Source organism: Leuciscus leuciscus (genome assembly GCF_965113295.1).
Source record: "Leuciscus leuciscus genome assembly, chromosome: 13".
In the NCBI taxonomy this organism is placed as follows: Eukaryota; Metazoa; Chordata; class Actinopteri; order Cypriniformes; family Leuciscidae; genus Leuciscus; species Leuciscus leuciscus.
The window spans coordinates 18,717,527-18,728,690 of NC_138737.1; the positions used below are offsets into that span (position 1 = coordinate 18,717,527).

Genomic DNA, 11,164 nt, shown 5'->3' on the forward strand with positions numbered 1-11,164 from the left:
GTTTGCACTGGAGATTTTCATGCCTTTCTTGACACACATGGGGTATTTCTGTCCACGAATCAACGCCCTCAAGCGCTCTATCACGGCTTCTTTTGAAGCATTGATTTTTATGTCAATGGTGTATTTGAATGACTTTAGTGGAGCTGCAAACATTAAGAAAAGACAAAAATATTCGAACAGTCATAAACTGCATCAGACTTTAAGATCACACTAACCGTCAACTTGGATTTGAAATAAAGAGAGACTCTTTACCAGGTGGTGGCCGGCAGAACGCCCCGTCAGTTGGAAGAGAAGCGATGCATCCACACGTACCATTTTGACTGTGGCCGCAAACGCCATGTTTAGAGCATTGTTCAGAGGGCCAAGAGTATTGATTCTCACACTTGCATTCAGTTTTGCTCAAATTTGAGAGACACACTGAAATTTAAAGAAATAATAAAAAATTTGGAGTACACACATAGGAATACTTTATAATAATAATTGAATAATTTATTAATGTTGATTAATGTTGAAGAACTGATTAATGTGGACAAAACGGTATTACTCCATTTATACTTCTCTTACCTGTAGTGACGTTTGCACTGGAGATTTTCATGCCTTTCTTGACACATATGGGGAATTTCTGTCCACGAATCAACGCCCTCAAGCGCTCTATCACGGCTTCTTCTGAAGCATTGATTTTAATGTCAATGGTGTATTTGAATGACTTTAGCGGAGCTGCAAACATTAAGAAAAGACGAAAATAATACACCGGTCATAAACTGCATCAGACTTAACGATCACACCAATCTCCAACTTAGATTTGAAATAAAGAGAGACTCTTTACCAGGTGGTGGCCGGCAGAACGCCCCGTCAGTTGGAAGAGAAGCGATGCATCCACACGTACCATTTTGACTGTGGCCGCAAACGCCATGTTTAGAGCATTGTTCAGAAGACCAAGCGTATTGATTCTCACACTTGCATTCAGTTTTGCTCGAATTTGAGAGACACACTGAAAATTAATTAGGTATATGTAGGTATACCGTATCAGATTAATGTAGACAGAACGTTATTAGTCCATATATAATTGACTTACCAGTAGAGATTTTTGCACTGGAGATTTTCATGCTTTTCTTGATGCACATAGGAAATTTCTGTTCACGCATCAGGTCCCTCAATTGTTCTATCACTCCTTCTCTTGAAGCATTGATTTTTATGTCAGTTGTGTATTTGAACAGTTTTAGAGGAGGAGCTGTGAAATATAGATCAGTATTTAATATCCAGTATTATGGAATGCTTCCTGATAGCACACATTTAAACGTCTGTTTTTCTTTTCTTCTGGTATACTGTACAGTATATGGTATATTTGTACACTGTATGTCATTTTTAGAGTAACTGTATTTAGTATTAGTATTCTACTATTTTAGCATTATAATTTATAAAGAACAATATTACTGAAGAGTCTTACTTGTTCTGAGATTCATACTGGTTACGATGACATTTTGGCTGACGCTATACGGAAATGAGTGCCCTTGAAGAAGTGTCCTCAAGCGATCCTGTACCATTACCCTTGAAGAATTTATTTTGATGCTGATCAAGTATTTGAATGATTTCCAATTCACTGCCAAAAACGAAGAAGAAATCTTAATAAAAAGAGGCATTCATACATTTTCTATACTCATTGGAACATCATTGGAACCTGGGCGTCAAATTGAAATACTTTTTTGTGGTAATTAACATGCCAAATACGCTGTTAAAATTCATATTAAAGTTAAAATAAAAGTTAAAATGTTAATATTTCTTTAAAACACTGAGTTACTATAGTTCATTTACTAATTTCTGTCACGGTTCATAGATCCAATGTCTCTCTCTAGTCTCGTGCTTTGTTGTTTACATGTGTGTGTGAGTGTGTGAGTGGGTGTGTCCGGATCATTACTGTTGATCAGTACCCAGCTGCAATCAATCATCATCACCAGCTGCCACTCATCTCATCTCCTATATATTCTCACTGCTTTCTCATCTCCTTGTCAGATCGTTGCATGAAGTCTCTGTGTTGTCTGTTCCTGTTCCCGTGCCTCGTGTCCCGTCTTGAGTTCCTGTGTTCCGGTTTCACGTCGTGTTGGATTACGTTTCATGTCTGGATCACGTCATCACTCATCAGAGCACGCTGCACTTCATTCATCAATCCGTGTCTGACCATCGAAGTCCCTGCGCCACCGCCTGCATCACCCTGGATTATTCATCATCATCATCATCATCATCTTCATCAACATAATTGACTATTAATAAAGCGCTTTTACTTGCATATTGTGTCCTCGTTCCTGACGTAACAGAACGATCTGACCAAGGATGGATACAGCAAGTACATCAGCGCCGACCATGGAAGAATGTTTGAGTAATAGTATGGCTCGTCTGGACATTCAAGAGAAGAATTCAAACGATACTGGTTGTGCTGTTCAGGCGTTAGTGGCGCAGGTGTCCGAGCTCACCCAGCAGATCCAACAGTTACGAGCTCCCACTGCGCCGCCCACACCGTTCGTTCCCCCCACACCATCGGAGAGCCCATCCCAGTCGGAGCCACGCCTACCAGCCCCAGAGTCCTATTCAGGTGATCCAACATTTTGCAGAGCTTTTCTAACCCGGTGTTCCATGCATTTTTCTCTTCAACCCAAGACTTTCCAGACCGAGCGATCCAAGGTCGCCTTCGTACTCACCCTCCTGACTGGGAAAGCGGCGTTATGGGGAACGGCGGTGTGGGAGAATGAAGATCCGTGCTGCGCCTCGTTCCAGGAGCTCTCCGCTGAAATGAAGAGTTTTCAACCGGGCGGTCGGCGGAAGAGAAGCTGCTAGAATGCTGGCTGATTTACGTCAAGGAGAGAGATCAGTGTCAGACTTTTCGATCGAGTTCCGGACCCTAGCAGCGGAGAGCAGATGGAACGAGGAGGCGCAGTGGGACATGTTCCTGCATGGGCTGGCTGACCGCGTCCAAAGAGAGATCTATGCTTTGGACCTGCCTCAATCTCTTAATGAACTCATCGCTTTAGCCCTCAGAGTTGATGCTCGACTATCCCGAGTTGGAGGTCACGCCACGAGTAGACGCCCTCTGGCGGGTGCCGAGGGTCCACGATTTGGAGGCGGGGACGCGGTCAGCCCCGTCGACGATCACGAGCCCATGCAGGTGGGTCGAGCTCGGCTTTCCCGGGAGGAGAGGGAAAGGCGGAGGTCCCAGGGCCTTTGCCTATACTGTGGAGGAGCCGGACACTATGCTTACAACTGTCCGGTAAAAAGGCCAAGCCCGATAGTAAGTATGAGGCTACTATCGGGTGGGATCTCCGCCGAGAAGACCTCATCAACATCTACCCTCCTTCCGGTAAGACTGAGATGGTCAACACTCACTCACGACTGTCAAGCACTCTTGGACTCCGGGGCAGAAGGCAATTTCATGGATCACTCATTTGCACGTCAATTCAAGATTCCCCTCAAACCCCTCACACATCAGATTGCTGTACACGCACTTAATGGACAAGAACTTCCCACCATCACTTTTGCCACAGAAGACATCACCCTCATCACATCAGGCAACCACACCGAGATCATCTCTTTCTATATCCTGGACACTCCCCTTGCACCCATTGTCCTTGGTCACCCTTGGCTCACCCGTCACAACCCTAAAGTGGACTGGCAGCTCAAGTCTGTGTCTTCGTGGAGTAATCAGTGTCATAAGTCTTGTCTATTGTCTGCCTGTCCGTCTGTTTCTGTCCCTGTGTTGCAGGAGGAGGCAGTGGATCTGTCTAACGTGCCCGCGGAGTACCTGGACCTGAAGGAGGTGTTCAGTAAGTCTCGGGCTGCTTCTCTCCCTCCGCATTGTCCCTATGACTGTGCCATAGACTTATTACCAGGTACGGCTCCGCCCAAGGGCAAGTTATATTCACTCTCGACACCAGAGAGGGAGGCTATGGAGAAATATATTTCTGATTCTCTAGCAACCGGGTTCATCCGCCCTTCCTCTTCTCCAGCGGGGGCGGGGTTCTTTTTTGTGGGGAAGAAGGACGGATCTCTGCGACCTTGTATTGACTACCGGGGGTTGAACAACATCACAGTAAAGAATACTTATCCTTTACCGTTGATGTCTTCAGCCTTCGAGAGGTTGCAGGGAGCGTCCATCTTCACAAAATTGGATTTACGTAATGCTTATCATTTGGTCCGCATCAGGGAGGGGGATGAGTGGAAGACCGCGTTTAACACCCCCAGGGGACACTTTGAATACTTGGTTATGCCTTTCGGGCTTTCCAACAGTCCAGCGGTCTTCCAGGCACTCGTCAATGACGTGCTGCGAGATATGATAGATCAGTTCATTTATGTCTACCTGGACGACATACTGATTTTTTCTTCTTCTCTCCAGGAACACGTGCAGCACGTCCGACGAGTGCTTCAGAGGTTGCTAGAGAATGGGCTTTTTGTCAAGGCGGAGAAATGCGATTTTCATGCACAGTCTGTTCCATTCCTAGGGTACATCGTGTCGGTTGAGGGAATGCGCATGGATCCTGAGAAGATCAAGGCTGTGGTAGAGTGGCCAAGTCCAGAGTCTCGTAAGGCCCTACTGAGATTTCTGGGGTTCGCCAATTTCTACCGGCGTTTTATTCGCAACTTCAGCCAACTAGCCGCACCTCTGACCGCCTTGACCTCCCCCAGAACGACGTTCAGGTGGTCAGACGCAGCCGAGGCTGCGTTTGCCAAACTGAAGGGTTGCTTCGTTTCAGCCCCCATTCTGACAACCCCTGATCCATCACGTCAGTTCGTGGTGGAGGTCGATGCGTCAGAGGTGGGGGTAGGAGCAGTGTTATCCCAGCGCTCTCTCTCAGACGACAAGATGCATCCTTGCGCGTTTTTGTCTCATCGTCTATCTCCTGCCGAACGTAATTATGACATTGGGAACAGAGAGTTGTTGGCAGTCAAGTTAGCATTGGAAGAGTGGCGGCACTGGTTAGAAGGGTCGGGGGTACCTTTTATCGTTTGGACCGATCACAAGAACTTAGAATACATTCGGACTGCTAAAAGATTGAACTCCAGGCAGGCTCGGTGGGCACTTTTTTTCGGTCGTTTTGATTTTACTCTCTCGTACCGCCCGGGTTCTAAAAACATCAAACCCGATTCTTTATCGCGCATTTTTGATCGTTCCGAACGCCCGTCTACTCCCGAGTGCATTTTACCAGAGACTCTATTCATCTCCACACTCGTATGGGAGGTCGAATCGAAGGTCAAGAAGGCCTTAGAAGGGGTAACGCCTCCGGTCGGTTGCCCACCGAATCGTTTATTTGTGCCTGAGGGTCTGAGGTCCAGCGTCATTCAGTGGGGGCATTCTTCCAATGTGGCTTGTCATCCAGGAGTCAGTCGCACTAGATTTTTAGTCAAGCAACGATTCTGGTGGCCTCTCATGGCTCGTGACATTCACAATTTTGTTTTGGCTTGCTCAGTTTGTGCCACTGGTAAAACTTCCAATCGACCCCCAGATGGGTTACTCCAACCGCTGCCGGTCCCTTCGAGACCCTGGTCCCATATCGCTCTAGATTTTGTTACCGCCCTCCCACCCTCTCAGGGTCACACAGTAGTTTTGACTGTGGTGGACCGGTTCTCGAAGGCGGCCCATTTCATTCCCTTGCCCAAATTACCCTCAGCCAAGGAGACAGCGGTGACTGTCGTTGACCACGTCTTTCGGTTACATGGCCTCCCGATGGACGTGGTTTCTGACAGGGGACCCCAGTTTGTGTCCAAATTTTGGCGAGAATTTTGTAAGCTTCTGGGGGCGACTGTCAGTTTGTCCTCAGGGTTCCACCCCCAGAGCAATGGCCAAACTGAGAGAGCCAACCAGGATTTGGAAAGAACGTTACGATGTTTGGTTTCCAAGAATCCTTCCTCGTGGAGTCAACAACTTTCTATGGTGGAGTACGCCCACAACACGTTGCCAGTGTCATCTACGGGCCTATCTCCGTTTGAGTGTAGCGTAGGGTACCAGCCACCAATTTTTCCTAGTCTGGAATCCGAAGTCGCGGTCCCCTCCGCTCACGCCTTCGTCCAGAGGTGTCACCGCACGTGGACTAGAGCCCGTGAGACTCTACTCCAGGTGGGGTTGCGCACCAAGGCCAAAGCCGATCGCCACCGGTCTAGGCCTCCCGTATACGTCGCTGGTCAAAAAGTGTGGCTTTCTACCAAGAACATTCCTCTCCGTTCCGTGTCTAATAAACTTGCTCCCAAATTCATTGGCCCGTTTACTGTCACCAAGATCATTAGTCCGGTGGCAGTCCGCCTCAACCTACCTCCAGCGTACAGGAGGATTCACCCCGTCTTTCATGTATCCAAAATTAAACCCGTATTTCATTCTCGTATTAATCCGCCAATCCCGGTTCCTCCCCCGCCGCGACTCGTAGATGGGGAACCCACTTATTCGGTCAATCGTGTGCTGGACTCAAGGCGGAGGGGACGCGGATTCCAGTACTTGGTGGACTGGGAAGGTTACGGTCCAGAGGAGAGAAGTTGGGTACCGGCTAGAGACATTCTGGATCACTCCCTTATCGATGATTACAATCGGCAGGTAAGGGGACCTGGGAACGCCAGGAGGCGTTCCTAGGGGGAGGGGTACTGTCACGGTTCATAGATCCAATGTCTCTCTAGTCTCGTGCTTTGTTGTTTACATGTGTGTGTGTGAGTGGGTGTGTCCGGATCATTACTGTTGATCAGTACCCAGCTGCAATCAATCATCATCACCAGCTGCCACTCATCTCATCTCCTATATATGCTCACTGCTTTCTCATCTCCTTGTCAGATCGTTGCATGAAGTCTCTGTGTTGTCTGTTCCTGTTCCCGTGCCTCGTGTCCCGTCTTGAGTTCCTGTGTTCCGGTTTCACGTCGTGTTGGATTACGTTTCATGTCTGGATCACGTCATCACTCATCAGAGCACGCTGCACTTCATTCATCAATCCGTGTCTGACCATCGAAGTCCCTGCGCCACCGCCTGCATCACCCTGGATTATTCATCATCATCATCATCTTCATCAACATAATTGACTATTAATAAAGCGCTTTTACTTGCATATTGTGTCCTCGTTCCTGACGTAACAATTTCATAGTAAAAATCAATTTGTAAGTTGGATACTACATTGTGTCTCTCTCCCTTTGTCTCTCTGTCTATATTTAGGTTTACAATATGTCTAAATCTCATTTTACTTTCTTTAAGGCCCCCATCAAAATGAAATACAAATCTAGTTGAAAATGTTTTCTTCCACAATTTCTGAGATTATATAAAAATCTCAATGCCTTGTGTTTCTTTGCTTTTTTACCAAATATTTTTTACAGTGTTTTATGAAATATATTGTTCTTTCGATGAATAATTGTTTAATAATCTAAGCACTAAAAAGCACTAAATCAGAAGCTTAACTTAGTTGGGCAACCCACCCATATCTTTCATTAACACTCACCCTGTCCTTCTTGTTTTAAGTTATTTCCACTTTCATCCATGTAAGGTGGCTGGAATTTAGAGGGAAAAACACAGAATGTTTTTTAAGTTTATCAGTAGCAAAATGTGTCTACATCTCTATCAGTGAAATCAACGCATTCTAGATAAGGAAAAGAGTGCATATGTCAAATAACTGCAAAGATGGTTTTGACTTCACCCTGATTAAAAATGTGGTTTATCAGTGCTAAATGCAAACAAAGAAAACAAGCAAGTTCTGTGTTGCATTCCATTAAGCTTACTTACCAGCATCATATGCCACTTATCTACTCCAAGCGCTTCCTCACTCACTGTCTGTGCATGACTCATGCTTTGTATTTCCAATGAAGAAGCCACATACAACATGATTATGATTCTCAGTTTCATCATAACAGGTTCCATGCCTGTGTGGAGGAAAGAAAAAAGAATAATAATTTTTTTTTAAATGGGTGGGTTATGTTTATATCTTTCTTTATAAGCCTAATAACTTTATAGATCTTAATAATTTAAATAATTAATCATTTAAATTTGGTTATAAGTTTGCCAAAAGAAAGAAAAATGCTTTTCATTTTTACTTGTGTGAATCCATTCACTGCCTTCTAAATGACTTAAAAACAAGTTCTAACTTGTTCTACCAAAGTTCTAACCTGCTAATGGCATTTAAATATGCATTATTTATGAGATTATTTCCTCTGAATAAATGGGAATGTAAACAGATTATTTTGAAGCAAACAATCTTGACAGTGATACCTGTACTTGCACACATACACAATATGATTACCGTATAAAATGATTGGGATGGAACTTAAGTTGTTGATTGTTGAAGCAATTATAAGAGAACATTTAACAGAGTCACCATATTCCTCCACCATTCATTATAATTGATAGGTTGTTTGATTAAATTTACTGTATCTGGAGGAAAAACATCATAAATTAGGTCTTACCTTGATTTGGTGTCCAGTTTCAGCTTGTGATATTTTATTTATTAAGAGAGAAGATTCATGCTGACTGTCTGACTGCAGACACTTTTAAGTGAAGCCTCAACTTTTGTACTATAGGAGGAAACTAATAACTCACAATACAAGTTTTATGACCTCCCTATTTGTTTCCTTGTCAGGATTTTGATCAGAAGGTAGGATAAATGACTCATTTTTAAATAAATGACTAATCACTTTTGCTGCTACTGATGAGGGATTCTGGTAGGTTAGGGACAGGTTTGGTGAAATGGGTAAGTTTAAAGTTGGTTAAGATGTAAGGGAAGGGTCAACCGTGTAATTAGATGTAATTACATAAATTAATTACACCTGTATTTTTGAAATAGAAGTACAATGTAAAAACATGTAATAATCGCATTGTATCAAATGATTAATTTAAGCATAAAGTGAGACCCATAAATTTAAATATGCCTATAACATATAGTCCTGAAGGCAAGCAGAGTTGAAATGAACCCAAGTGCAATTTTATTTAACAATGGGAACAGAGTACAGAATCAAACAATGACATGAGTTTAACTTAACTTAACATGACTTGACTAGAACATACATGAACCATATACAGAAACTTACCAACAACTAGTTACATAGAACGAAGCTAGACCAAAGACAATGGTAACATGAGGGCTATAAATACACAAGTGACATAAGACAAACCTGAAAGCAATGAACACAATGAAACCAATAAAACATGACACATGAAACAAAGGGACCACATGACAAGACCATGGATCATGGGCTCCTTGGCCCTAACAGGGCAGACCAAGAGTTCAGAGACACCCTCTATAGCCGTAATAGGGCAGAGATTTCACAAGTAGACGCCACCGCCTCAGAAGGCGCTGTAGAGGACACCGCCACAGCCTCGGTAGGAGCTGTAGAGCATTGTGTGGCCCAAACACACAAGAAGGCAGTGGCCATCACAGGAAGCACAGCCGATGGTGAAAGGACTTCTGAGACCACCGGACTTGGAAGCACTGGGATCGCCGACTCTGGACCATCACACATGGGACCAGCGGACTTGGTAGTGCTGAGACCACCACACTTGAGACCACCGGACTTGACAGCGCTGAGACCACTAGCAACATTTTCACAGCCGCAGGGACCGACATCATTGGATACATTGGATATACCAGTCCCAAACGCCTCGAGAGTTTGCTATCGGAGGGGGAGCTAGAGTCCTCCGGGGATGAAGACTCAGCTTTCCTGGGCCGCTGAAAGCGTCGGGCTCGAGTGCATTTGTGAATGTGTTGCTATTACCTTCTGTTATTTTGCCTGTTGTATTATTATTAAACCCTGCATTTCAACTTTACCCTGATCTTCATCTGTCTGTCTGCAACCTTGTTAAACAACCGTATTGTTCTCTTTTAAACTGTTTGATTTTAAAACTCTGATTTCATGTTTTTATGTGTATAAATTATGTGCTAGTATTCCCAAACTCTCTGACAGTGTGATCTATGGGTTATTTGATTGTTGTCATATTTATACAAATATAAAACATGTCTGTACTTAAAGTAAAAATGATTGATAAACACTTTGGTATGTTATTAAATGGGTGTCTTGTTCATTATAATTATTTTCAAATAAAAGCAATAGAACTTAAATTACATCCAGTTTATTAGCCACACTGTGCACGAGCGTGAATCCCGCGCTATCCATCTTTGATCTCACAGGTGTCAGATCCACTGCGAGGAGAGAGAACTGACCGTCTTTCCTGCGCTTTTTTCACTCCTCGCCTCACTGCAGCCGCCTACTCTCGCATACATTTCAGGCGAGGCTAGGCGCATCTCAGACAAGCCTAATGTCAGGACACCGGGGGTGCTTCTCAATTCTTATTTGTGCATTGTGCATCCTCGTTTCCTTTCCTCGCTTCCTTTCCTCGTGTCTCAACTCCACCCCCTGTAGGATGCGAGGGAAGGCTGCAAGGTAAGAAAATGAGGACGGAGGAATTTAATGAAAGCTTTTTTATACATTGGAATACTTGATCACTTGAAGTGACAGCGTCATCACCAGCGCTTAAAAGATCTGCCCTTATGTTGTTTTAGTTTGGTTATTTAAGAAATGTATAATAAATAATAATAATAAAGCAAGATACCCTGTTGAAATATGTGAGATGTGTGGTTTATATTAACTGCAAAAGTAAAGTATAAATTAAAATGATTGTGACCGATGTGAAGAGGGAGGAGAACGTAGCGTTACACGTTTATAGTCGATAAAACACTTCCGCATGATACTTGATCCCCGGAATGACACCTCAGGAAGCTTCCTCACTCCTCGATCTTCGCCTCCTCGCGGTGCAATAATAGACAGTAAAACTCTCTGACAGTGCGATATGGGTTATGTGATGTAGGCTACTCTCACCTACTTTAAGGCGCATCTCAAACATGCCTAAAGACTCAGAAGAATCAGACCAGAAGGTGAACATTTCTCTTTCCGGTAGACTACTGATTGCATAGTTTCTATGGGAATGACAGGGAGAACGAAAGACTCGGACCCAAACCCGAAAATTCGAGAGATGAACAAATCATTTATCATTTCCGGTACTGACAGCATAGTCTCTATGGGACTGACAGGAAGAATGAAAGACTCGGAGTCGGACCCGAACCTGAAGACTCGAGATAAACTAATAATTTCGGTTTCCTTTACAGAAACCATAAGATGTTGCGCATTCGCAGTAAACACAAAATGAACGAATCACTCTAAAAGAGAC

General features: G+C 44.1%; 1 long non-coding RNA gene across 2 annotated transcripts; it reads right to left on the reverse strand.

Annotated features, from left to right (window-relative positions):
• Positions 1–258: 258 nt before the first annotated feature.
• On the reverse strand, positions 259–8,570 carry LOC309512411. 2 transcript variants are annotated; one of them, XR_014210980.1, is made up of 6 exons: positions 8,410–8,567; positions 7,733–7,869; positions 7,452–7,500; positions 1,448–1,600; positions 1,076–1,231; positions 259–417 (listed from the first exon to the last, which is right to left on the reverse strand). It is a non-coding gene; the product is annotated as an uncharacterized lncRNA (long non-coding RNA). The 2 variants fall into 2 exon arrangements; XR_014210981.1 differs by lacking the exon at positions 259–417 and adding an exon at positions 842–991 and having other exon boundaries at positions 8,410–8,570.
• Between the last annotated feature and the right edge of the window lie 2,594 nt (positions 8,571–11,164).